Raw genomic sequence first — 27,521 nt, 5'->3', positions numbered from 1 at the left:
GCACTTTTGGTTCAAAATGTTTGTTTGCTTCAGGCGACCCTTAGGTTGCCAACCCTATGCTATTTACATCCTCAAACATTTGGATGGTAAATCGCACAGCCTGCAAGACGGCTCGCACTGTTTCAGTATTTTTAAGTGTGTCTTGTCCGGAATATTTGGTTTTTTTCAAAAAAATGAGGGAGTCACACATGGTGACAAATTGTAAAGGGAGAACTGGCACTGAAGGACAGACATACTAACAGACGGGATATTAAACCAAGATAGTAACAGACACTATGCTTGATCCCACAGAACCCCAGAAGATCCAGGGAAAGAGACAAAACGAAGAGAAAGAAGAACCATGAGGACATCCTCCGTGTTGCTCATCACCCTAATGAACATTTGGTTGCGCGCGAATGCGAACCCCCTGACCCCAACCACCCCCAGCCGTTATTGATTCACTTCCCCATAGCACCCAGAGCCCAGTCACAAGCGACACCACACCATCTTGGTGTGACAAGTTTATAACCTGGTACTCCCTGTCCTACTTAATAGAATCCCTACTAGTATTGGCGATACTCTGCAGCATCGTACAGACTATCCGCATGAGGAAATGGTGAAGGAGAGCCTACCGCGCTCGCACCCTGGTATATAGGATAAGATCCCCTATTTTCGGCTATGACCAGACCCCCGAGATCTATAATAAAGGACATTCGTTTGCGTTCTTTTTGTGAATAAAGAAATGTGTTTCATGAGCGATTGTACAATCCTGAGCTTGACTGTCAAGCCAGGAAAAATGTGAATAATGCTGCTATGATTTTGTTTGTATCATTAAGGAAGTTAATATGATTGAATGGTTGAGTGAGTGTAGTTTAGTGAGGACAGTTAGAGGTACCGTTTTTTTATTTTGTAATGCTTGTCCCTGTTTTGACATAGCGCCACTTAGAATGTTAGTTAAAATTTTCTTGCATAGTTGTGGTCAGTGTAGAGGCCATAGAAGAGTGATCGCCGGGTCAGGGAATGAAGACAACGCAGTTATGTGATCCTAACGCGAAGGAGGGAGTGTAGCCACCTGAGTTGGCCACTTCCCGACTTAAAATGGAGAACCGCAAAGGCTGGAGGGAAATTCAGCCAACCCAGGCAAAGACTAGCAGATACAGAAATCATGTGTATTAAGACCTGTAAGGAACCAGACAGCACTGAAACCAGCAGCCATCTGCATAGTAATGTAGCAGCCATCTACATATTAATGAGCGATCCCCGGGAACAATCAAAACATTTTAAGGTAAATAAAGCCAAGCCAGACTCCTCGGCGCCAGCAGGAGCCAACACAAAAGAGGTTAACCGACACTTAAAGACTGCCCAACGATCAGGGAACCGCTCCAGCATTGGAGAAATCGAACCAAGTGATTGGAACGAAGTCCAATCACTTGGAACCAGCTACGGGGTCCGCCCCGAAGGGCGGGAAGCCCCTGGGGACTGTAAAGAAAAGCCCCCAAGTTCAAATCGTCCTTCTTACAGGGTCACTCAGCAACCCGAGAGTGAACTGTCCTGCGGCCTCCAAGCAAGTAAGTCTCAAGTCAACGCTCACTACGAGATAGGCGCTCCTAGCTACCAGTCCATACCAGCTTTGAATCCCACAAACTCAGGACCTGAACGAAAGAAAATTTGTTCCCCTGACCTGGTGGGCCAGCCCGAAGCCAAGTATAGGCCTGTTAGTGATAGAAATAGCTTAGAAAGTAGAGTTTATGCATGAATAGTAATTTACTTTACTGTGTGTAATAAATGTGCTTTGATTTGAATCTTACTAATTGGTGCGTTGAGTTATTGATCATTACTTGAACCTCGTGGCAGTATCATAAAGATACCTGGCGACTCTAGAGCAAAGGTTATAAAACAGAGCCAATTGAACCAACCAAAAGTTAGCAACAAGGTCCAGCCCTATCACCCTCATGAGACCTGCCAACGCCTTCGCACCTCCCCCGCTCCCCCCCCAAATTCTGACGGGGTCAGCGAGCACGGTTGGGGCCTGTCCACCCTCGGCTCCAGTACTGTGTTCCAACTCCGCCCCCCCCCCCCCCCCCCCCACTATCAACTCATGGTTACCCATTTCCGGAATGGCACTCAAAGTTCTCTTCACAAACCCCACATCATCCCAATTGGTGGCACATACTTACCAACGCCACCAGCCTCCCCTCCAACGCATCTGTAACGATCATGTACCTACATCCCTGATTTTTGATTCGATGTATTATTGTCACATGTATGAGTATACAGTGAAAAGTATTGTTTCTTGCAAGCTGTACAAACAATGCAGAGCGTACATAGGGAAAGGAGAGACTGCAGAATATGTTAGTTATAGAAAGGCGTAGAGAAAAGATCAACTTAATACGAGGTAGGTCCATTCAAAAGTCTGATGGCAGTAGGGAAGAAGCTGTTCTTGAGTCGGTTGGTACGTGACCTCAAACTTTGGTATCTTTTTCCTGACAAAAGGTGGAAGAGAGTATGTCCAGGGTGCATGGGGTCCTTAATTATGCTGGCTGCCTTTCCGAGGCAGCCACCACCACCTTCTCCAACTGAAACCTCACCCGCTTGTCTACCAAAATCGCCACCTCCCGAACCCTACTATCAAACCCCGAATGAAACACCCATTCCTTCCCAAGCCTCATCTGATCCTTCATCCTCAGATGGGTTGCTTGCAGCATCACATTGGCTTTCACTCTTCAAATGTGCAAAATGTCTTGCTCTCTTCACCAGTCCTAACCTCCTCACGTTCCATGTCACCATTCTGACCAAGGGTCTCTTTCCCCCACCCCCAGCTCAGCCTCTCCTATCTACCATCACCATAGGCCCCATCCCATCCGGCCGGACCCACCCCATCTTTTTGTTCCCATTGACCGCCCCAGCACCCGAGGAATCCCCCCAGTCAATACCTCAATCAATATCAATCTTCTCCCCCCACCATTCACACCTCTCAGGTTCATTGAAAACTACTTGATCAGGCTCCAATGACCAATGCCCCTCCCCCCACCACACTCCCATTCACTAGCCAACCACTGTCCAATCCCAGAACCGGGTCCTCTTGTCATGAGGCAGCAGTGCTAACCACTGTGTCACCGCTGCTCCCCTTGAGTTTTTAAATCACAGGCATTTTGGAAATTTAAAACAGAACCACAAGGCACTTATGCAATTCACTTTGGTTATTGACATTTTAAAGCACATGCTATTTTTTTCTGTTAGCATGTGGGTGATGTTTGTATGCTATCTGTTTCAAGCTTTAATGTTTTCTGTAGATATTGTGATTTTGAGATCATAGTTTAAGTGACTTAAATTGAACAGCTAACAAAGAGAAGTTTAATTAACAAAACTTTATTTTCAAAAGCAATTAACCTGGATTCATGTTTGCTGGCCAGAATCATAACTCCAGGATATTTTTGGTAAATACGTGAGAATTTTAATCCAGATACAAATTCACATGCAAGAATGAGATAATTTTTATTTGCTGGGATTGATTGGAATTTGGGATACTTGAAATTATTATGACCAATCCAGTGTTAGATTGACCTGGAGTTAAACCTTCTTGTCAGGTACAAATAGTTATTCCTCTCAGAATTGGCAGTGAAAAATAAAATTCTGAGACTGGGGGGAAAAGAAGATGTAAAGGAGGGATTGTTAAGTAAAATGGGTCCCCAATCGTGTTTGTTAGATTGAAGCAAAAGGGTGGTGATGTAATGACATCCACATGAGAACTTTTACTCCACCCCTTTGCGAACTAGCAGAGAATTAACCACTGAAGATGTATTTATATTTTTACAGAAATTACAGCATTTTACATTTTGAATTGTTAGACATGTTCAGATTAAATAATCCATTTTGCCCCAACAGAATGGATTGTTTGTGTTTTGCTTTACAGGCAACTGCAGCAAGATTTACCATAGCTTCAAGAATTTGAGAATTATTTGAAGACTTATTGAAGCAAGTCAGTCCAATTTAAAATCTAATGAAAGGGGGGGGGGGGGGCTGAGCAAATAATGAGAAGTTACAAAAGACAGAATTGATGGGAGAGCAATGTTGCATTCACCAGTTTGAAACAACTCCTAGTAACAGCACCAGCATTAGGGCAACCGGATTTGACTTGCCCCCCCCCCCCGTTCCACAAATACACCGGAATAATTGGAAATATTATACTGCTGCAGTGCCCCAACATGGAGAATAAAGCACCCCAGAGTCCATTACTCCAACAAGCAATCATCAGTTGCTGCAGCATGAAGAAAATCCATGTAGCACAGCCCTCAGTGCAGATTCTGAACATGGAAAGACTGAAAACGGTCACAGATGCTAGAAGGGCTCAAGGGGCAGTCTATTACTTAAATGGGTAGATTACAGTAAAGGACGATGGAAACAACCTAGTGGGATATATTGAGGAAAAGGAACATGTATGTAACGTGTAGATTGGATATGAGGAAGTGAACAGGGCAAGAGAGCCACTCGAGGAGGCCGATGTGCCCCTGTTTGAGGACAGGTTAGTGGAGTGAATGGAGAGCCAAGAACAGGATGGGCAACAGTTGAACAAGGCAGGGCAAAATTAAAAGTGGAATCTATTTGACAGATAATGAGAATGATGATGAAAAAAGTCTGACATTTAAAGGGATTTTAAGAAAATAAAGAAAAAATATATAGTTTAGGTGTCTGCCTTAGATACAGCAAGAAGTTTTACAACACAAGATTAAAGTCCAACAGGTTTGTTTTGAATCACTAACTTTCACACCAGCTCCTTCCTCAGGTGAAGAGGTGGGTTCCAGAAACACATATATAGACAAAGTCAATGATACCAGATGGTACTTCGAATGAGTCTTTGCAGGTAATTAAGTCTTTACAGGTCCAAACACCTGGCCCACCCCAGTCCAACACCAGCATCTCCACATCTATCCTTTTACATAAGGAAGGCCAAAGCTTCTTTTGAAGAAGGGTTGCTCCAGTTTCCTCCCATAGTCCAAAGATATACAGGTTAGGTGGATTGCTATGCTAAATTGCCCCTAAGGTGTCCAAAGATGTGCAGTGTTAGGTGGGGTTACAGGGATAGGGCAGGGCCTAGGTGGAGTGCTCTTTCAGAAGGTCAGTGCAGACTAGATGGGTCGAATGGTCTCCTTGCTGCACTGCAGAAATTCTATGGTTCTGAGAGATGAAATAGCGTTAATGGAAATCTGAAATCCAACAACACCCTCGTTTGAATTTGGGACAGTTCTGGAATGTGAAAAAACATTGTAATTTAGCAAGTTGCCTTAAAACAAAAGATTCAATTAGTCATCGCCAAGTGACTTTAAAACGTGCGCGCAAAATTGCCACCGAGGAAATTCCAGCGAACAAAAAATGCTTCAGGTTCCAAAAATGTCCGATCGCAGGAAGGGCGACCCTTTGGCGCGGGGACCAGTGAAGGCGCTGAGCTGGTTTCCACACCGAGCTCCGGCACCTTCCCGTCCCCAAACCCACTGCGCGACTCGGCCTCCCCGGCCCTGACCCCGCGCACCCTGACCTCCCTCCAGCCGACACGCGGAGCGCAGCAAACATTTTAAACGCCTCCTCCAACAGCCGCTCGCTCGCGCCTGCCCACCACCCTCCATCTCCCTCCGCCTCGGCAGCCCCGCGGCCTCTTCAGGCGGAGACCGCGTCACCGCTCGCTCACGGGCCTTATCCTTCTTAGCGGCGCTGAGGCTCTCAAAATAGTGCCAACGCCCTTCCAGGGCTGGAATGATCTGGAAGGAATATGGACGGCACCCCCATTCCGCCAGCTTCGGACGAACAGGGGCGCTTCAGTATAACTTCATATCGTTGAGGACAAACATTCTCGATCTTTGTTCCCACTCCCCGCATCGTCTCCGGCTGTTGGATCTGCTCCGAGGGGGAAACACGGCGGGGTCGTGGGCGGGAGCAGCTGCACCGGGGGGTCAAACCCCATGGGATTTCTGTCCGAATGTAAAATTGTGGGCTGGGGGGAAAAATCACACGGTTGGAGAATTTAAAATAGAACCCCCACCCCAGGGGCAGAATTGTTCGCTGATGTATCACAGCGTTTTTTCTCTTTTGTTAAATAAAATTAACCCCCGAATGGCAGGAGCCCCTCCTGGTGTCAAAGGGAGAAAATCCACCCCCCCCCCCCCAAAATCAGACTAAATACAATCAGAATCACTATAGTGCAGTTGGAGGCCATTCGGCCCATCGAGTCCGCACCCACCCTCTGAAAGAGCCCTCCGCTCCCCCACCCTATCCCCACAACTAAGGGGGGGGGGGGGGGAATTTGGCATGGCTAATCCACCGAACCTGCCCATCTTTGCTGTAGAACTCGGATCAATTCCTTCCCTGCTGCAAAAGGACATCTTCCTTATTTAACTTTGCATTGCATGTATTTTTACATTTGAAGTCTTGGAGGTGCAGATTATTTCAGAGTATTTTAACGCGCCTGGCAGTAATTCCTGATAGCACGGGGGTGGGGGGGAGAGAGCAGTGGGGGCTTCGCAAGCACAGCCAGGTTTTGCTTGTAACACTTGCAGCACTTAAAACTGCTACGTCCTTCATTCATTACTCACAAAAAGCCAGAGAAAAACAAATACTATGATATTGTGACAAGTAATAAGTACTTATGATATTATTCACTGTCTTGGGCGATCAGATGTCAGTGTGATTATTCATAGCTAATTTGACCCAGTTCCAGGAAGACGTGCCGGAATCCTGATAGATTTGGGTACTCAGAAAGGCTTGCGTCTTGAATGTCGAAAACTGTTTTGAAAGTAATTCGATGTGGTGAAATATATTGTGCTAAATAATACCCAAAATTGAAACATTATTAGAGTGAGCATAAGAAAACATTTTGGATGCATTTATGCATTATACTGAAATTGGGAGCTAAGAGGTAAATATTAGCCGTGTGGTTCTTGAGACAATGGGTACATGAATGAAACTGTATTTTGTATAAAATGTGGTTGGGTTAATGGATGAAGAAATGTAAAATGAAATTGAGGTGGAAATGGTGGGATTTGAACTCCCGTCTCTTGCCGTTTAAAAATCCATCACCCCCTCTTTTCTCCTAATTTAATCATTAAAAAGTCTTCACCCATCATTGAATACAGTAAGAAGTCTTATAACACCAGGTTAAAGTCCAACAGGTTTGTTTTGAATCACTAGCTTTCTGAGCACTGCTCCTTCCTCAGGCGAATGAAGACATAGGTCCCAGAAACATATATATATAGACAGATTCAAAGATGCAAGACAATACTTTGAATGCAAGTCTTTGCAGGTAATTAAGTCTTTTCAGGTCCTACCAAAATCCTACCAACTGTCCTGGCTTGAGACAATTCACACCTTTAACCTGTGATTATCCCTCTCTCCAGTTGCTCTGTCTGGACCTGAAAAGACTTAATTACCTGCAAAGACTCACATTCAAAGTATCGACTTCTTACTGTGCTCACCCCAGTCCAACGCCGGCATCTGCACATCATCATTGAATAGAAACAACATCAGAATGAATGAAGATACTAAACTGTCAGAAAACAGCACTTGCTCCATTAAGGCTCTTCCTCACAGTCAAGATCTTTTATTCATTACAGTTAACACTGTCCCAACAAGACCCATTTGATTGCCTGGGAATGTATTTTCTCTATTACAATTCCTCTTCCAAAAATCCATGTTGACTCTGCCCAATCTCACCATTATTTTCCAAGTGCCCAGTTATTTCATCTTTTATAATAGATTCCACCAATTTCCCTAATGATATCAGACTAACAGGTCTGCAGGTCTCTGGATAGGAGAACCAACAGAGGGGCGGTTGGGGAAGGTGGCATTGTTTGTGTAAGCCATGTTGGCTGGGGTTTGTTGGTTATATTGTTTTGTTTTTGTTGACATTTGATGTTTAAAATTGTTAAAATTATAAATGCCTCAATAAAATATTTTCTAAAAAAAAAGTCAGTAGATCCCTACTTTTTTCACCCTCTTTTAAATTGTGGAGTTATATTTGCTGCCTTACAATCCACAATACCATTCCAGAATCTAGAATTTTGAAAGATGATCACCAATGCATACACAGGGCGCAATTGAATGACCATGTTGCGCTTGAAAGGCAGCGTGCCGCGGTGCAACATGGCCAATAGAAGCCGGGAGACTCAGCTCCCGGATCTATCCAGCTCACAACGCCTCGTGAGATCTAATGCGATTTCACAAGACGTTGCGATGTGAATCCCGCCCATTGTGTTTGGAATTACTTTTTGGCACAGCTAATCTCACTTTAATATGCAGTTTCCTGAGGCATCCAAAGCGTTGGGATCTTTCCCCTTCAATTTGCGGAGACTTCGGGTGAGCACTGTTCAGTACTTATCTCCTCAAATGGGAAACAGATGGAATGGCATTCGTGGGAATCTCCTGTGGGATCGGAGGCCCCCGGGTACATGCCTTCTGGCCAGGGTGCTACACTGGCACTGCTGGTGCCACCTGGGCATCTTGACAGTGCCAGGCTGGCATGCAGGTTGCACTGTCAGGGTGCCAGGCTAGCAGTATCAGGGTGCCCAGATAGCACTGCTAACTGGTAGGGACACTGCCATGGTACCAGGTTGATGGTGCCAAGCTGGCATTTTGTGCGCAGCGGTGATCAAGCCAGGGGTGTCTGCATAGGTGTTGGGGGTGGTGCAGGGCAGCCTGGGGACCCCTCATAGTGGGTTGGGGCTTGTGGGAGGTCGTGGTTGCATCGGGGGCTCCAAAGATCCGGGTGCCATTTAAAAATGGCGACCCAATCTCTTGCTACACCGAGGAGATCCAGTGAGTGGAGCCCCTCAGTGCAGAAAACTGGGCTAAGTGTGGCCTCGGCCGCACATTCCCCACTGAGGCCCTCTATCTAACCAGTGGCGTGTTAAACAGTAGGGTATTTCTCGCCGTTTTGAGCACCAGGAAACATGATGCTGAACTCACTCGCTATGGGACTTTGTTCACATTTAGTTAAATCGCGCCCACGATCTCTTCAGCCACCTCTTTCAACACTCTGGGATGTAGATCATCAGGTCCAAGGGATTTATCAATTTTTAGTCCCATTAATTTCCCCAACACTACATTTTTGCTAATACTAATTTTTTCAACAATCTCACCAGTCCCGTATTTCAAGGAGATATTTTGCATCTTCCTTTGTCAAAACAGACAAAGTATTTGTATATTTTGTCCATTCTCTACCGTTATTGGGCACATGTTTGTCAAAACAAATATTTTCTTTTACATACCTATTACATACCAGAAGCTTTTACAGTCCATTTTTATGTTCCTTGCTAATTTACTTTCATGAAACCAAAAGAGAAAATGTTGGAAAATCTCAGCAGGTCTGGCAGCATCTGTAAGGAGAGAAAAGAGGTAACATTTCAAGTCCAGATGACCCTTTGTCAAAGCTAAATTGCATTGAAAGTGGGAGATATTTAGACCGTCGGGTGAGTGAATGAAAGTTGACTCATAGCCACAGGAACCAAGAGAAAAGAGGGCTAATTACAGTCTCCAGAGAGAATAAAAGGTGTGAAAGGCCAAACAGCAGAGAAACTAAAATCAGGGCAAGCTGTGACAGATGTAGATGGGGGGGGAGGGGAAATGGGTGGAAGAGGGGTAAAATGAGATGAAGGGAGGGGGAAGCAAAGGGGAGAAAAGGTAGAAATGGGATAAGATATGGGGCAAGAGTGGGGGGATATATATAAAGAAAGATAAAGAAATAAAAGGTAAAAGACAGTAAAAATGAAATGGAATGAAAACAAAGGGTTTGAGGTGGGGTAGAGCTAATTATCTGAAGTTGTTGAATTCGATGTTGTGACCGGAAGACTCTAGCGTGCCTAACCGGCAGATGAGATGCTGTTCCTCCAGTTTGTGTTGAGCTTCACTGGAACATTGCAGCAGGCCTAGGACAGACATGTGGGCATGGGAGCAGGGTCTTGTGTTAAAATGGCAAGCAACGGGAAGGTCACAGCCCTGAATGCTCACAGACCGATGCCGATGACGTTTTGCTGTATGATTCGGATCCGTTGGAGAGTATGGGAATGATTTTGGGCTTTCTGGGGAGGTTTGGAGGGTTCTCAGGATACAAGCTGAATGTAGGGAAAAGCAAGGTATTCCCGGTGAATGAGCTGGCACAGCGGGCTAATTTAGGGGGGATGCCATTTATGATAACGAGGGATAGGTTTAGGTATTTGGGGATTCAGGTAATGAGGGAATGGTCAGGGCTCCATAAATGAAACTTAACGAAGCTGGTGGAGGAGGATAAGGAGGATCTTAAGAGGTTGGATACATTGCACTTAACATTGGTGAGGAGGGTCCATGTGGTGAAAATGAATATTCTGCCCAGGTTCTTGTTTAACTTTCAAGCTCCTCCGATCTTTATACCAAAGGCCTTTTTTCGGAAAGTGAACATGATCATCTCGGACTTTGCATGGGTGGGGAAGGTACAGAGGCAGAGGCAGGAAGGGGGGCTGGTGTTGCCAAAATTGCTTCATTAATACTGGGCGGCGAAGTGGACAAGCTGCGGCGGTGGTGGGAAGGAGAAGGGTTAGAGTGGGTTAGGATGGAGGAGGAATCTTGTAAGGGGTCTAGTTTGAGGGTTATGGTTCAGCAGCGTTGGCAATGGCTCCAAGTAGATATTCAGAGAGCCCAGTGGTGCAGTCCATGGTGAAGATAGGGAATAGGGAATCAGTTGAGGAGGCATTTTAGGGTGGAAGGGATGTCGGTGCTAACGCTACTGTGCGAGAATCATGGATTTCAGCCGGGGGGGGATGGATAGTGTATACAGGAAGGAGGTGGAAGTAAGTGGGGCTTGTCAAGGTGAGGGATCTGTATTCGGAGGAAGGGTTCGCCAGTCTGGAGGAGCTAAGGGTAGAGCTGCCGAGGGGGAATGAGTTCAGGTATCTGCAGGTTTGGGACTTTGCAAGAAAGTTCTGGAGGGGATTCCCTAGGTTGCCCCCGGGATACACCCTGCTGGAGTGACTGTGCTTCTGGATGTGGAAGAGGAGGGAAGAATTGGGGATACATACAAGTGGCTGGGGGAGCAGGGAGGTGAGAAGGTGAAGATCAAGGAGAAATGGGAAGCGGATTTGGGAGGGGAGATCAATTGTGGAGTGCACATGTTTTAATGCAAGAAGTATAACAGGTAAGGCAGATGAACTGAGAGCTTGGATTAGTACTTGGAACTATGATGTTGCCATTACAGAGTCCTGGTTGTGGGAAGGACAGGATTGGCAGCTAAACGTTCCAGGATTTAGATGTTTCAGGTGGGTTAGAGGGGGGATGGAAAAGGGGTGGAGGAGTTGCGCTACTGGTTAGGGAGAATATCACAGCGGTACTGCGGGAGGACACCTCAGTGGGCAGCGAGGCTATATGGGTAGAGATCAGGAATAAGAAGGGTGCAGTCACAATGTTGGGGGTTTACTACAGGCCTCCCAACAGCCAGCGGGAGATAGAGGAGCAGATAGTTGGACAGATTTTGGAAAGGAGTAAAAGCAACAGGGTTGTTGTGATGGGAGACTTTAACTTCCCCAATATTGACTGGGACTCACTTAGTGCTAGGAGCTTGGATGGGGCAGAGTTTGTAAGGAGCATCCAGGAGGGCTTCTTAAAACAATATGTAAATAGTCCAACTAGGAAAGGGAGGTACTGGACCTGGTATTGTGGAATGAGCCCGGCCAGGTGGTAGAAGTTTTAGTAGGGGAGCATTTCGGGAACAGTGACCACAATTCAGTAAGTTTTAAAGTGCTGGTGGACAAGGATAAGGAGTGGTCCTAGGGTGAATGTGCTAAATTGGGGGAAGGCTAATTATAACAATATTAGGCGGGAACTGAAGAACCTAGATTAGGGGCGGATGTTTGAGGGTAAATCAACATCTGACATGTGGGAGGCTTTCAAATGTCAGTTGAAAGGAATTCAGGACTGGCATGGTTCTGTGAGGAAGAAGGATAAATACGGCAAATTTTGGGAACCTTGGATAACGAGAGATATTGTAGGCCTCATCAACAAGAAAAAGGAGGCATTTGTCATGGCTAGAAGGCTGGGAACAGACAAAGCCTGTGAGGAATATAAGGAAAGTAGGAAGGAATGTCAGCAAGGAGTCAGGAGGGCTAAAAGGTGTCACGAAAAGTCATTGGCAAATAGGGTTAAGGAAAATCCCAAGGCTTTTCACACGTACATAAAAAGCAAGAATGTAGCCAGGGAAAGGGTTGGCCCACTGAAGGACAGGGGAGGGAATCTATGTGTGGAGCCAGAGGAAATGGGTGAGGTACTAAATGAATATTTTGCATCAGTATTCACCAAAGAGAAGGAATTGGTGGATGTTGAGTCTGGAGAAGGGTGTGTAGATAGCTTGGGTCACATTGAGATCCAAAAAGGCGAGGTGTTGGGCGTCTTGAAAAATATTACGGTAGATAAGTCCCCAGGGCCTGATGGGATCTACCCCAGAATACTGACGGAAGCAAGAGAGGAAATTGCTGAGGCCTTGACAGAAATCTTTCGATCCTCACTGTCTTCAGGTGATGTCCCGGAGGACTGGAGAATAGCCAATGTTGTTCCTTTGTTTAAGAAGGGTAGCAAGGATAATCAGTGGTAGGGAAATTACTGGAGAGAATTCTTCGAGACAGGATCTACTCCCATTTGGAAGCAAATGGACGCATTAGCGAGAGGCAGCACTGTTTTGTGAAGGGGAGATCGTGTCTCACTAACTTGATAGAGTTTTTCGAGGAGGTCACAAAGATGATAGATGCAGGTAGGGCTGTGGATGGTGTCTATATGGACTTCAGTAAGGCCTTTGACAAGGTCCCTCATGGCAGACTGGTGCGAAAGGTGAAGTCACACGGGATCAGAGGTGAGCTGGCAAGCTGGATACAGAACTGGCTAGGTCATAGAAGGCAGAGAGTAGCAATGGAAGGGTGATTTTCTGATTGGAGGGCTGTGACTAGTGGTGTTCTGCAGGGATCAGTGCTGGGACCTTTGTTGTTCGTAGTATATATAAATGATTTGGAGGAAAATATAACTGGTCTGATTAGTAAGTTTGCGGACGACACAAAGGTTGGCGGAATGGTGGATAGCGATGAGGACTGTCAGAGGATACAGCTGGATTTAGATTGTTTGGAGACTTGGGCAGAGAGATGGCAGATGGAGTTTAATCCGGACAAATGTGAGGTAATACATTTTGGAAAGTCTAATGCAGGTAGGGAATATACAGTGAATGGTAGAACCCTCAAGAGTATTGACAGTCAGAGAGATCTAGGCGTACAGGTCCACAGGTCAATGAAAGGGGCAACACAGGTGGAGAAGGTAGTCAAGAAGGCATACGGCATGCTTGCCTTCATTGGCCAAGGCATTGAGTATAAAAATTGGCAAGTCGTGTTGCAGCTGTATAGAACCTTGATTCGGCCACACTTGGAATATAGTGTTCAATTCTGGTCGCCACACCACCAGAAGGATGTGGAGGCTTTAGAGAGGGTGCAGAAGAGATTTACCAGGATGTTGCCTGGTAAGGAGGGCATTAGTTATGAGGAGCAGTTGAATAAACTGGAACTGGTTTGTTCTCACTGGAACAACGGAGGTTGAGGGGTGACCTGATAGAGGTCTACAAAATAATGAGGGGCATAGACAGAGTGGATAGTCAGAGGCTTTTTCCCAGGGTAGAGGGGTCAATTACTAGTGGGCATAGGTTTAAGGTGCGAGGGGCATGGTTTAGAGGAGATGCACGAGGCAAGTTTTTTACACAGAGGGTAGTGGGTGCCTGGAACTCGCTGCCAGAGGAGGTGGTGGAAGCAGGGACGATAGTGACATTTAAGGGGCATCTTGACAAATACATGAATAGGATGGGAATAGAGGGATACGGACCCCGGAAGTGTAGAAGATTTTATTTTGTTTTATTTTTAAAAAATAATTGTTATTAAGGTTTTCATAAAATATCAATAACGAAAAAGGAACCCAACAGGGTTAAGTACAAAACATGGTCTAGAAAAACAACACTCCCTACCCCCCTCCCCCTGTACATAAATAATTAATTAACATTAACACCCCGACTTAACAGAACTGGTATATACACCCCCCTAACAGAAACAAAAATAAAGTAACCCCCCCCCCCCCCCGAGTTGCTGCTGCCATTGACCAATGTCTACCGTTCTGTCAGGAAGTCTAAGAACGGTTGCCACCGCTTAAAGAACCCTGTACCGACCCTCTCAAGGCGAATTTCACCCTCTCCAATTTAATGAACCCCGCCATATCACTGATCCAGGATTCCACGCTTTGGGGCCAGAATACCGGCCTCTTTCGCCTCCTGCACTCCCGGCTCCTCTGCCATCACAAATATTGCGAGCCCCGAGCCCGGTTTGACCCTGGATCCTACCACCCTCGACACCGTCCTCGCTACGCCCTTCCAAAATTCCTCCAGCGCTGGGCATGCCCAGACAAATATGGCTATGATTTGCTGGGCTCCCTGAGCACCTAACAGACCTGTCCTCACCCCCAAAAAACCAGCTCATCCTTGTCCCGGCCATGTGTGCCCTGTGCAGCACCTTAAACTGTATGAGGCTGAGCCTCGTGCACGATAAAGAAGAGTTCACCCTGTAGCCATGTAAAATGGCTGCTTCCCGATTAATTTGGCAAAAACCCGATTTAAAATGGCTAACCGGAAAGGCTGATGGGAAAAGCAGGTAACAAGACACAAACGGACAGCTGCAGGCAGAATATCATATTCGGCTCTGGGGAAGTCGGCCCAGATCGATACTCAGGACTATTAACAGCCCATCAACCCAGACATCTGCAGTTATACTCAGGACTATTAGCAGCCCATCAACCCAGACATCTGCAGTTTAATAGGCTATCCCCGGGAACAATTGCAACATATTAGCAATTGAATACCGGGCCAGACCTGTCGGCGCCTGCAGTGGCCGAAACAAAGGCAGGTGAACGACCACCCCCCGATCGGGGAATCGCCTCGCAATTGGACGTATCGAACCCAGTGATTGGGAACAAGTCCAATCACTTGGGACTCAGGGTCAAGGGCCGCCCCGAGAGGTGGGAAGCCCCATGGCCCTATAAAGTGAGGGGCCAAGTTCAGATCTCTCTCTCTCCCTTCTTCGCCTGCTCGAGACCTTCGCAAGAACATCAACCGGCAACTGTAAGTTTGAATCCAGCGATCGTTATCCGATAAAGACTCCTAGCCATCGACCCGTATCAGCCTTTTGAATCCTGCGGGCCAGATCCGATTCGATAAGCCATTCGTTTCCCTGACCTGGTGGGCCCTTCCTAAACCTAAGTATTGGCCAGTAGTGATAGGTTTATTATATAGATAGTAGGATTATTGTATAAACATTACTTGTTGTATATAATAAATGACCGTTGATTTCAATCTTACTAAGTGGTGTGCTGACTTATTAATCATAACTTGAACTTGAACCACGTGGCGGTATCAGAAAGATACCTGGCGACTCGTGAGCAAAGGTGACGTAATCAGAGCTAATAAACTAAGGCTAAAAAGAGCAACAACCCTCCCTAGGGCATCTGCCCACGTCCCTTCCTCAATCTCCTCTCCCAACTCCTCCTCCCATTTACCTTTTACCTCCACCACCGAGGCCTCCTCCTCCTCCTGCATCACCTGGTAAGTTTCCGAGATCTTCCCCACTCACACCCACCCCTCCGAGAGCACCCTGTCCTGTACTGTGTGTGGCAGTAGCCGCGGGAATTCCACCACCTGCCGTCTGGCAAACGCCCTTACCTGTAAGTACCAGAAGGTGTTCCCCGGGGGGAGCCCGTACTTCTCCTCCAGCTCACCCAGGCTCGTGAACTTCCCATCCACAAACAGGTCTCCCAACTTTCGTATCCCTTCTCTGTGCCACCCCGAAAACCCTCCACCTGTTCTTCCTGGGGCGAACCGGTGGTTCCCCCGTATTGGGGTCCACGCCGAGGCCCCAACTTCCCCCCATGCCACCTCCACTGCCCCCAAATTTTGAGGGCAGCCACCACCACCGGGCTTGTGGTATACCTCCTTGGAGGGAGTGGCAACGGCGCCGTTGCCAGCGCCCCCAGACTCGTACCCACACAAGACGCCGTCTCCAGCCTCTTCCATGCATCCCTCTCCCCTTCCATCGTCGCATAGGCGGCCCAGTAGTACCCACAGAGGTTGGGCAGCGCCAGTCCCCCCCTATCTCTACTCTGCTCCAGGAACACCCTTCTCACCCTCGGAGTCCCTCGCGCCCACACAAACCCCATTATACTCCTGTTAACCCGCCTAAAAAAAAGCCTTCGGGATAAACACGGGGAGGCACTGGAACAGGAACAAAAACCTTGGGAGCACCGTCATTTTGATTGACTGCACCCTACCCGCCAAGGATAGCGGCAACGCGTCCCACCTCTTGAACTCCTCCTCCATTTGCTCCACCAGCCTTGTAAAATTAAGCCTATGAAGGGGCCCCCAGCTCCTGACCACCTGGACCCCCAAATACCTGAAGCTCCTCTCTGCCCTTTTTAGTGGGAGCTCGCCAATCCCCCTCTCCTGGTCCCCTGGGTGAACCACGAACAGCTCACACTTCCCCATGTTGAGCTTGTACCCCGAAAAGTCCCCGAATTCTCTAAGAATCCTCATTACCTCCGGCATTCCCCCCACCGGGTCCGCCACATACAGCAGCAGGTCGTCCGCATAGAGCGACACCCTATGCTCCTCCCCACCCCTCACCAACCCCCTCCAGTTCCTTTACTCCCTCAGTGCCATAGCCAGGGGTTCAATCGCCAGTGCGAAGAGAAGGGGGTACAGGGGACACCTCTGCCTCGTCCCTCGGTGCAACCGAAAGTACTCAGACCTCCTCCTGTTTGTGGCCACACTCGCCATCGGGACCTCATACAACAAACAGCCTAACCCACCTGACAAACCCCTCCCCAAACCCGAACCTCTTCAGCACCTCCCACAGGTACCCTCACTCTACCATATCGAAGGCTTTCTCAGCGTCCATCGCCACCACTATCTCCACACACCCCCTCCCTCGCCGGCATCATGATAACATTCAAAAGCCTCCGCACATTCGCGTTCAACTGCCTCCCCTTCACAAACCCCGTCTGGTCTTCATGGATGATCTGCGGCACACAATCCTCAATCCTTGTGGCTAAGACCTTCGCCAGCACCTTGGCATCTACATTTAGCAACGAAGTCGGTCTGTAAGACCCACACTGCAGGGGACCCTTGTCCCGCTTCAGGATCAAGGAGATCAGTACCCGGGACATCGTCGGGGGCAAAGCCCCCCCCTCCCTTGCCACATTGAAGGTCCTGACTAGCAACGGGCCCAACAGGTCGATATATTTTTTATAGAATTCGAGCGGGAAACCATCCGGCCCCGGTGCCTTCCCCGCCTGCATGCTCCCTATCCCTTTGGCCAGCTCCTCCAGCCCAATCGGGGCCCCCAACCCTGCCACCAGTCCCTCTTCCACCTTTGGAAACCTCAATTGGTCCAGGAAGCGGCCCATCCCTCCCTCCTCCCGTGGGGGCTCGGATCGGTACAATTCCTCGTAAAAGTCCCTGAAGACCCCATTGATGCCAACCCCACTCTGCACCACACTCCCTCCCCTGTCCTTAACTCCCCCGATCTCCCTAGCTGCGCCCCGCTTCCGAAGCTGATGCGCCAGCATCCGACTTGTCTTTTCCCCATACTCGTAAATCGCCCCCTGGGCCTTCCTCCACTGCACCTCTGCCTTCCTGGTGGTCACCAGGTCGAATTCGGCCTGGAGGCTGCGTCTCTTCCTCAACAATCCTTCCTCGGGCACCTCCGCATACCTCCTGTCTACCCTCACCATCTCTCCCACCATGCTCTCCCTCTCCCCCCACTCCCTCCGCTCCTTGTGGGCCCTAATGGAGATCAGCTCTCCCCTCACCACCGCCTTCAGCGCCTCCCATACCATCCCCACTCGGACCTCCCCGTTGTCGTTGGTTTCCAAGTACCTCTCTATACTTCCTCGGACCCGCTCACTCACCTCCTCGTCCGCCAACAGCCCCACCTCCAAGTGCCACAGCGGGCGCTGGTCCCTCTCCGCCCCCATCTCCAAGTCCACCCAATGCGGGGCGTCGTCCAAAATGGCTATTGCCGAATACTCAGTATCCTCTACTCTCGCTATCAGCGCCGTACTCAAAATGAAAAAGTCGATTCGGAAATACGCCTTATGGACATGTGAGAAGAATGAAAATTCCCTTGTCCCCGGCCTTGCAAATCTCCAAGGGTCCACCCCTCGCATCTGGTCCATAAACCCCCTCAGCACTCTAGCTGCCGCCGCCGGCTTCCTACCTGTCCTAGACCTGGAGCGATCCAGTGCTGGATCCAGCACCATGTTAAAGTCTGCCCCCATTATCAGGCCCCCCACTTCCAAGTCTGGAATCCGACCCAACGTACGCCGCATAAAACCCGCATCGTCCCAATTCGGGGCATGCACATTGACCAGTACCACCCTCTCTCCCTGCAACTTACCACTTACCATTATGTACCTACCGCCATTATCTGCCACAATGCTCGACGCCTCGAATGACACCTTCTTTCCCACCAAGATCGCCATCCCTCGATTTTTGGCATCCAGCCCTGAGTGAAACACCTGACCTACCCACCCTTTCCTCAATCTTACCTGGTCTGCCACCTTCAGGTGTGTCTCCTGGATCATAACCACATCCGCCTTCAGCCCCTTCAGGTGCGCGAACACGTGGGCCCGCTTAATTGGCCCATTCAGTCTCCTTACATTCCAGGTTATCAGCCGGATTAGGGGGCTACCTGCCCCCCTCCCCCGCCGACTAGCCATGACCCCTCCTCGGCCAGCCACGCGCCCGCACCCCACACCCGGCCCGTTCCCACGGTGGCATACCCCCGCCTCGACCCCCCCCACTCGCTCCAGCTCACCCTTGACCATAGCAGCAGCAACTCGATTCCCCCCCCCCCCCCCCCCCAGCTAGGACCCATCCTAGCTGATTTATTCCCCCCATTGCATTTCCGCAAGTCAGCTGACTCCTGCTGCCCCGGCTACTCCCGCCTCTCCTTCGTCTCCTACCATTGTGTGACACACCCTCCTCTCCTGTTCCCCATCCATAGGCTCGCCCCCTCCCCCTTCCATTCTTTTTTAAAAATATATATTTTATTCAAAATTTTTGGCCAACCATAACAGTACATTGTGTATCTTTTACACAGTAATATAACAATATAAATAACAATGGCCAGTTTTTTAAACAAGAAATAAATAATATATAAACAACATCAAAATTAAAAAACAAAACTAAATGGCAACTGCCTTGTCCCAAATAAATACTCTCCAAAAATAAAATTCAGCAGTCCAGTATACAATTACCTATAACAACAACCTATATATATTATACTTATACACTAACATCCCTGAGAGTCCTTCTGGTTACCTACCCCCCTCCAAGAGCCACCCAACCAACCCAACCAAAACAGTGCCCAGCCCGCCCCAACCACCCTCACCGACCCGAAAGAGAAAAACACAGAGAAAAAGAAACCCGGAGCAAAACAAAGGCACCCCCCTCAAAAAAAAAAACATATCAACCTCAGTCCCCAAACGCCCATCCCGACCCTCAATCTGTGTCCAACTTCTCGGCCTGAACAAAGGCCCACGCCTCCTCTGGAGACTCAAAGTAATGGTGCCAGTCCTTGTTGGTGACCCACAGTTGCGCCAGCTGCAACATGCCAAACTTCACCCCCTTCCTGTGCAGCACCGCCTTCGCTCGATTGTACCCGGCCCTCCTCTTCGCCACCTCCGCACTCCAGTCCTGGTATATTCGAACCTCCGCGTTCTCCCACCTGCTGCTCCTCTCTTACTTGGCCCACCTGAGCACACACTCCCGATCCACGAACCGATGGAACCTCACCAGCACCGCCCGCGGAGGCTCGTTAGCCTTGGGCCTCCTCGCCAGCACTCTATGGGCCCCTTTCAGCTCCAGGGGCCCCTGGAAGGACCCCGCTCCCATCAGCGAATTCAACATGGTGACCACATAGGCCCCCACGTCCGGCCCCTCCAGCCCCTCCGGGAGGCCCAGAATCCGCAGATTCTTCCGTCTCGACCGATTCTCCATCTCCTCGAACCGCTCCTGCCATTTCTTGTGGAGCGCCTTGTGCGCCTCCACCTTTACCGCCAGACCTAAGATCTCATCCTCGTTGTCGGAGATCTTTTGTCGAGCCTCGCGGATTGCCACCCCCTGGGCCGTCTGTGTCTCCAGCAGCTTATCAATGGAAACCTTCATCGACTCTAGCAGGTCCGCTTTAATCTCTCTGAAGCAGCGCTGGATACCCTCCTGCTGCTCCTCCGCCCATTGCATCCACGCTGCCTGGTCTCGGCCTGCCGCCATTTTGTTCTTCTTCCCTCGCACCTTCTGCGGGTCCACCACCACCTTTTTAGTCGCCCCGCTCCGAGTAGAAGCCATATACTATCGGGGAGCTGTTATAGTCTCCTTCCCACACCGGGAAATGTCGAAAAAATGCCGTTGGGGGCCCTGAAAAGAGCCCAAAAGTCCGTTTTTGCGGGAGCCGCCGAATGTACGACTTAGCTCCGCATAGCCGCAACCGGAAGTCCAGTGTAGAAGATTTTAGTTTAGACGGGCAGCATGGTCAGCACAGGCTTGGAGGGCCGAAGGCCCTGTTCCTGTCCTGTACTTCTCTTTGTTCTTAGTTCTTTGTTCTATGGAGTGAGGCACTGCATAGGATAAACGGGACCCTCCTCTTGTGCAAGGATGAGACTGATACAGTTTAAGGTGGTGCACAGGGTGCATATGACTGGGGCAAGAATGAGTGGGTTCTTTCAGGGGGTAGCAGATGTGTGTGAGAGGTGTGGGCGGGGGCCAGCGAATCACATGCACATGTTTTGGGGTTGCGAAAAATTGGGAAGATTCTGAGCAGGAGTGTTCGCGGTCTTAGCCAGGATAGTGGAGGAGGAGGTGGACCCTTTTTGGCAGCGATATTTGGGGTTTCAGAGAAGCCAGAGCTCATGGGGAGGAAGAAGGTCGATGTCTTGGCCTTCGCCTCTCTGATTGCATGGCGGCGAATTTTGCTGGAGTGGCGGTCGGCATCGCCACCAGAGGTAGCAACTTGGTCGTCTGACCTGTCCGACTTCCTGCGATTAGAGAAGATAAAGTATAAGTTAAGGGGCTCTTCAGGGGGGGTTGAGGAAAAGTGAGGGATATTTGTGACCGTCTTTGAGGGGCGGTTCATCGCGGGGGAGTGTGAAAAAGGGGGAAAATCTGTACAGACTGTTGATTGTTGGGAAGTATGTTTCCTGTGGTGTTCATTCGCTGTAACCCGTTTTGATACGTGTTTGTCATAAAACATGCTTTTTAAAAAAGTATTCCTAAAAGTTTCACCCACCCCGTGACTTTGCCCTCCGCACTCCAGCCATCAGTCAGGCAACTACGCCCATTTATGGGAGGTGCTGCCTTGTTATGCCAAGCAAATTGACTCGTTACCCAATTGGATGTTGCTTGACCGACCGCCTGAGAGCCTTTATTCCCCCACCCCTATTTCAATACTTTAATACCTGGGAACGAGAAATGTTGAAAGAAAAATGACAAAATCCCAAACGTTTTTTTTTTTGTTGCAAACGTCCTTATAATCTTTCTCCAGATCGATGGTTTGGAGATGGAATTGGAATGCCTGTTGGACTCTGCAGGTCAACCTGGAAGGTGAGTTGAACATCCCTCCCCCCCCCCCAACTTCACCAGTGGCGGCCTCGTTTAATTATAAGAGTGGCAGCAGTGAAACAAGCCAATGTGTTCATTCCTCGTTAGTATAGTGGTCAGTATCCCCGCCTGTCACGCGGGAGACCGGGGTTCAATTCCCCGACGGGGAGAAATGTGCTTTTTCTTTTTTAAAAAAAGTACTTCTTTAATTCTTCTTTATTTCAGCGAGCGGGGCTGTGCATTCATCAACATACACCCTTGTTTGGTGATCCTTGAGGCGAATTGACCGACATACATTAATACGGTGCAGGGTTCTCCAGCTGACTGAACTTGATTTTGGGCGGGGAGGCTCCCAGTTTTCAGTCCATTCACAGGCGAAAGACTTTCCACCTCAATGGAAAGTGGGTGTAAGGGGAGGGGGGGGGGACCCTGCAAAGCAACATTTATGCATGAAAATAGAGTCGTTGCACCCGTGAACCTAACAGAAGGGGAGGGAGGAAAAAGCACTTCCTGGGCCTTTCTTTTTAAACTATTTAGAGCCGCATTTCCACCCTGCGTTCACTGTCGGGGATGTAGCTCAGTGGTAGAGCGCATGCTTTGCATGTATGAGGCCCCGGGTTCAATCCCCGGCATCTCCACAGTTGTTTTTTTTTTCTCGTTTCTCCCCTCGACCAGTGATATCCCCATTGCGAAAAACTCGACACTATGTCTGTCGGCGCAAAACAATAAATCGTGCGGAAGTTATTTTAATTTTTTAGTGGAATAAATGCCGGGGAGCTGGCAGAAAGAATAGCAAGTGTGGGCAGCGCAGAGCCAATTCACCAGGTTAGAACATAAGGACCAAGGACAGCAGCAGGCCATTCAGCCCCTCGAGCCTGCCCGGCCATTCAATAAGGATCAGTGGCTGATCTCATCTGGGCCTCAGCTCCACCTTCCTGCCAGCTCCCCACACCAACTGGTTTCCTCACTTTAACCCATTTGGTGGCACATCGTGACTGTCGAGTTGTGACAATTTCAGCTTTTCTTGATGTCAATTTTGGCTTTGAAGAACAGTTGGTGTTAAATGCTATGACAATGGCTTTATCCCTTTCTCTCCATAATATCGAACTATCTATGTATGAAGCCCATACTCTAATGCCAGAAATTTCCTCCATAAGCGGGGTGGCATTCCTGACACCGATGAATATTTTCATAAAATCTTCAAATCCCTACAGTGCAGAAGACCATTCGACCCATCGAATCTGCACCATCTGAAAGAGCACCTTAACTAGGCCCACTACCCCACCCTATCCCGTAAACCCACCTAACCTGCACATCTTTGGACACTAAGGGGCATGTTTTAGCATGGCCAATCTACCTAATCTGCACATCTTTGGAGTGATGACTGATGATCTTTGAACTGGATTGATTGATGAGAGCCAATGTAATATCTATATTTAAAAAGTGAACTCAGCTGACCAAGGTAACCATGCAGCCATTCATCTTACACCATAATGAATAATACAACAGAAATGATAGGACTTTATAGGAATTGTTTAATATCTTCACATAACTTTCTTTTTTAAATTTAGTGTATCCAATTAATTTTTTCCAATTAAGGGACAATTTAGCATGGACAATCCACCTACCCTGCACATTTTTGAGTTGGGGGGGGGTGCGAAACCCACACAAACACGGGGAGAATGTGCAAACTCCACACAGACAGTGACCCAGAGCCAGAATCGAACCTGGGACCTCGGCGCGTGAGGCAAGCATGCACGTGCGCCACCATGCTACACTAATATCTTCACATAACTTGAGTGTCGTCAGGTGGAACTTTATTAATAAAACAAATAAGTTCCTATGTTATTGTCCAATATGAACAGTGCTGAGTACAGGAGGGAGAAAGTGATGTGGAAACAAGGATGAGAATTTTAAAATCAAGATCGTGTTTCGCCAAGAGTTAATGTAGGTTAGTGAACAAGGAGTGGTAGGTGAACTGGACTTGGGATGAGTTAACATACTGGAAGCAGAGCGTTTGGATGACCTGAAATTTATAGAGGGTAGAATGAGAGGGTAAATGCGAGTCTAGAGGTAATAAAGGGTGCAGAGGAGATTCACCAGGATGTTGTCTGGGCTGGCTAGAGCATTTCAGCTATAAGAGAGGCTGGTTAGAGCGGAGAAGACTGAGGGGGGGGGCCTGATTGAGGTGTACAAAATTATGAGAGACATAGTTGGGTGCAGAGGAAGAAACTTTCCCCCTTAATGGAGAAGTCAATAACAAGGAGGCATAGGTTTAAGGTAAAGGGCAGGAGACTGAGAGGGGATTTGAGAAAAAGCCTTTTCACCCAGAGAGTGGTGGGAATCTGGAATTCACTGCTGGAAAGGGTGGCAGAATGGTGCTGGATGCCGAAAAGGCATTTTACCGGATAGAGTGGAGATATTTGATGGCAGTTTCGGAGCAGTTTGGGATTGGACCGTGATTTGTGGATGGGGTAAAATTACTTTACAGGGAGCTGAGGGTGAGTGTCCGCACAAATAATATGAATTCTGAGTATTTTGCTTTACATCGGGGGACCAGGCAGGGGTGTCCTTTGTCCACCCCCATTGTTTGCGCTTGTGATTGAGCCTTTGGCCATTGTGTCGACAAGTTCGGGGGTGTGGAGGGGGATAGTTCGGGGTGGGGGGGGGGGGGGGGGGTGGAGCATATGGTATCTTTGTATGCAGACGACTTGCTACTGCATGTGTTGGAACCAAGTGCGTCGATGGGTGGTATACTGAAGCTGCTTTGAGTGTTTTGATCTTTCTCGGGGCATAAACTAAATTTGGACAAAAGCGAATATTTTGTGGTGTCCAGGCTGAGGGTGGGAGCAGGGGTGGGGGAGATGGGGGGGGCTGTCATTCCGTAGAGCGGTAACCCACTTTATATACCTGGGGGTGCAGGTGGCACGAGATTGGGGGGGGGGGGGCTCTGTAGATATAACATTACTAGTTTGGTGGGGAGGGTGAAAGCGAATTTGGCAAGATGGGATTGTCTTCCTCTACCGCAGGCAGATCGGGTGCAGGCAATTAAGATGAATGTATTGTCACGGTTTTTGTTCATTTTCCAGTGCCTGCCAACCTTTTTATCAAAGGCGTTTTTAAGGAAGTAGAGAAGATGATTACCTCGTTCATTTGGGGGGTAAAGTGGCTAGGATTAAGAAGGTGCTATTTCAAAGAGGACAGCAGTCAGGGGGGTTGGGTCTCCTAAATTTATTGTATTATTGCTGGGCGGCGAATGCTGAGAATGTGCGGAAGCTGGGTTAGAGGGGGAGGGACTCCCAGTAGGTTATAATGGTAGAGAGTTTATGCAGGGGGTCGAAGTTGAGGGCATTGGCAACATTGCCGCTTCCGATGGCCCCAGGGAAATACTCAGGGAGTCTGGTGGTAGTGGCAACGTTCAAGATCTGGAGGCAGTTGCGCCAGCATTTTAGGTTGTGGGCAGGGTCAAGGGAAATGCCGATTTGAGGGAATTATAGATTTGAACCAGGGAGGTGGGATGGGAATTTCGGAGATGGGAGGAGAGAGGAGTTAGGGTATTAAAGGATTTGTTTCTGGGAGGCTAGTTTGCGAAGTTGGAGGAGCTGGGGAGAAATATGGGTTGGGGCAGGGGGAGATGTTTAGGTATATGCAGGTCCGAACCTTTGCCAGGCATTAAGTACAGAGCTTTCCAATTGCACCGACCACCATACTGTTTGAAGAGATATTGATGGCGGGGGCATTGGAGAAAGGGGTATTGTCGGCAATTTATGGAGTTATTCTGGGAGAAGATAAGGAATCACTGGATGGGATTAAGGCAAGGTGGGAGGAAGGGTTGGGGAGGACATGGAGAAGGGTTTGTGGTGTGAGGTGCCATGGAGGGTGAATGCGACAACTTTGTGCGTGAGGTTGGGGTTGATACATTTTAAGGTGGTATATATGGCACACCTCACAAAGGTGAGGATGAGCTGACTTTTTGAGGGGGTGGAGGATGTTTGTGAACGCTGTGGGGGGGGGGGGGGGGGGGAGCAAACCACGTTCATATATTTTGGTCCTGCTCAAAACTGGAGGGGTATTGGAGGGAGGTCTTACGGGTAAGCTCAAAGGTGGTGCACATGAGACTCGAACCAGGTACCTTAGAAGCTATTTGGGGTGTAGGATCGGCCAGGGTTGGAAGCGGGTGCGGAGGCAGATGTCTTAGATTTAGCTTCGCTGATTGCGCGAAGGCGGATTCTATTGGGGTGGAGATCGGCTTCTCCGACCTGTGCCTCGGTGTGGCCGGGGGACTTGCTGGAGTTCCTAACACTTGAGAAAGTAAAGTTTGAATTGAGGGGCAGGATGGAAGGGTTCTACAACTCATGGGCCTTGTTCATCCTGCATTTTCATGAATTGGATGACATTGAACATTGTGGGGGGGGGGGGTTGGGAATGTGTGGTGAGCCACGTATGGCTGTTGTCTATATTATTGTATTTACTCACTGTTACTGTTGTTGTGTTGATGTTGTTGTTGGCTCCGCCTGTGGCTCCGCCCCTCTGAGAAGGTATATAACCTCTTAGTGCGGGAGGAGCTACTGGTGGGCACATTCTAGCTGATTAAAACCACAGTTCTTGTTAACTACCATTTCGACTGGATTGATTGGTATCAATTTAATCAGCTAGAATTTATTTTTAACAGGGAAGCTGTTTTAAAACCAGAATGCCTTGATCTTGACCTGCAGGCGCCGGAGGCTACGGCAATATTTGAGCATTGGCTCAATTGCTTTGAGGCCTACCTCAGCTCCTTCGCCGCCGAGGTCTCCCTGGAAATTAAACAGCATCTCCTCAACGCCCGGGTGAGCCACAGGATTTTCCAGCTCATCAGAGACGCGGCCTCATACACAGAGGCAGTGGAGCTGCTCAAACGACAGTTCGTGAGGGCGGCGAACGAGGTACTCGCTCAACACCTCCTGACCACACGGCGTCAGCGCCAGGGTGAGTCACTGGCTGAATACCTACGTGAACTGAGAGTACTCGTCCGCAGTTGTAACTGCAGGACTGTCACAGCGGCCAAGCACGCGGAGCTGATGGTCCGGGACACCTATGTGGCAGGTGTCCGGTCCAGCTACATCCGGCAGCGGCTTCTAGAAAAGGGGGCCCTCGGCCTTGAGGAGACTGTGAAGCTGACTACCTCGCTGGAAGTGGCCTTCCAGAGCCTGGATGCCTTCCCATCCGACCACGCGGCATCCTCGGGGACGTCGGAGGCGCAGCCATTACCCGACCAAGGCGTGCCTCATTCCTGCACCTCGCGGCAGCCGTCCAGCTCTGGCGGACCATGCTGTTACTTCTGTGGTCAGGGCCAGCACCCCAGGCAGCGTTGCCCGGCTTGCAACTCCACGTGTAACAAGTGTGGCAAGAAGGGGCACTACGCTAAAGTATGCCTAGCTAAGCCCAAAAATCAAAATCAAAAACCAAAAGCCTGTCAAGCCCAGTCTGAGACTCACAGACCCCGCAGCGTGGCATCGTGCCTGCCCGGAGCGCCCTCTGCTGACGCGTCACTCGTCGTGTGCAATCCATGGGGGCAGCCATCTTGTCTGACGTCATCGACGTCGAACGCCGTGTGCAATCCATGGGGGCAGCCATTTTGTCCGACTTCATTGAGGCCACCATTTTGCGACCAGAACGACACTCATCGCCATCAACTCAGCTCCATTCAACTTGACCAGTCCCGGCCTTGCCATCTTCAAAGCTTGATGATGGCCATCAGCCTCAACGGGCAGGAGTCGTCCTGCCTCTTCGACTACGGGAGCACGGATAGCTTCGTCCACCCGAGCTTGGTAAGGTGCTGTTCCCTCTGGGTCCTCCCCGCCTCACAAGTCATATTCCTAGCTTCCGG

The 27,521-nt window shown here is 49.0% G+C and overlaps 1 long non-coding RNA gene and 2 other non-coding genes across 3 annotated transcripts; 2 read left to right on the top strand and 1 right to left on the bottom strand.

Moving 5' to 3' along the window:
• Positions 1 to 3,332: 3,332 nt before the first annotated feature.
• LOC140408522 (uncharacterized) lies at positions 3,333 to 6,032 on the bottom strand. The gene is made up of 2 exons (XR_011940121.1): positions 5,663 to 6,032; positions 3,333 to 5,223 (listed from the first exon to the last, which is right to left on the bottom strand). It is a non-coding gene; the product is annotated as an uncharacterized lncRNA (long non-coding RNA).
• A 15,718-nt stretch (positions 6,033 to 21,750) lies between these two features.
• On the top strand, positions 21,751 to 21,822 carry trnad-guc (transfer RNA aspartic acid (anticodon GUC)). Its single transcript has one exon. It is a non-coding gene; the product is annotated as a tRNA-Asp (tRNA).
• Positions 21,823 to 22,218: 396 nt separating this feature from the next.
• On the top strand, positions 22,219 to 22,290 carry trnaa-ugc (transfer RNA alanine (anticodon UGC)). The gene has a single exon. It is a non-coding gene; the product is annotated as a tRNA-Ala (tRNA).
• Positions 22,291 to 27,521: the final 5,231 nt, after the last annotated feature.

The sequence above is a fragment of the Scyliorhinus torazame genome, chromosome 1 (assembly GCF_047496885.1).
Source record: "Scyliorhinus torazame isolate Kashiwa2021f chromosome 1, sScyTor2.1, whole genome shotgun sequence".
Lineage (NCBI taxonomy): Eukaryota > Metazoa > Chordata > Chondrichthyes > Carcharhiniformes > Scyliorhinidae > Scyliorhinus > Scyliorhinus torazame.
Note: the sequence above shows the minus strand (reverse complement) of the source record. Positions and strands in the feature narration are given on the sequence as shown.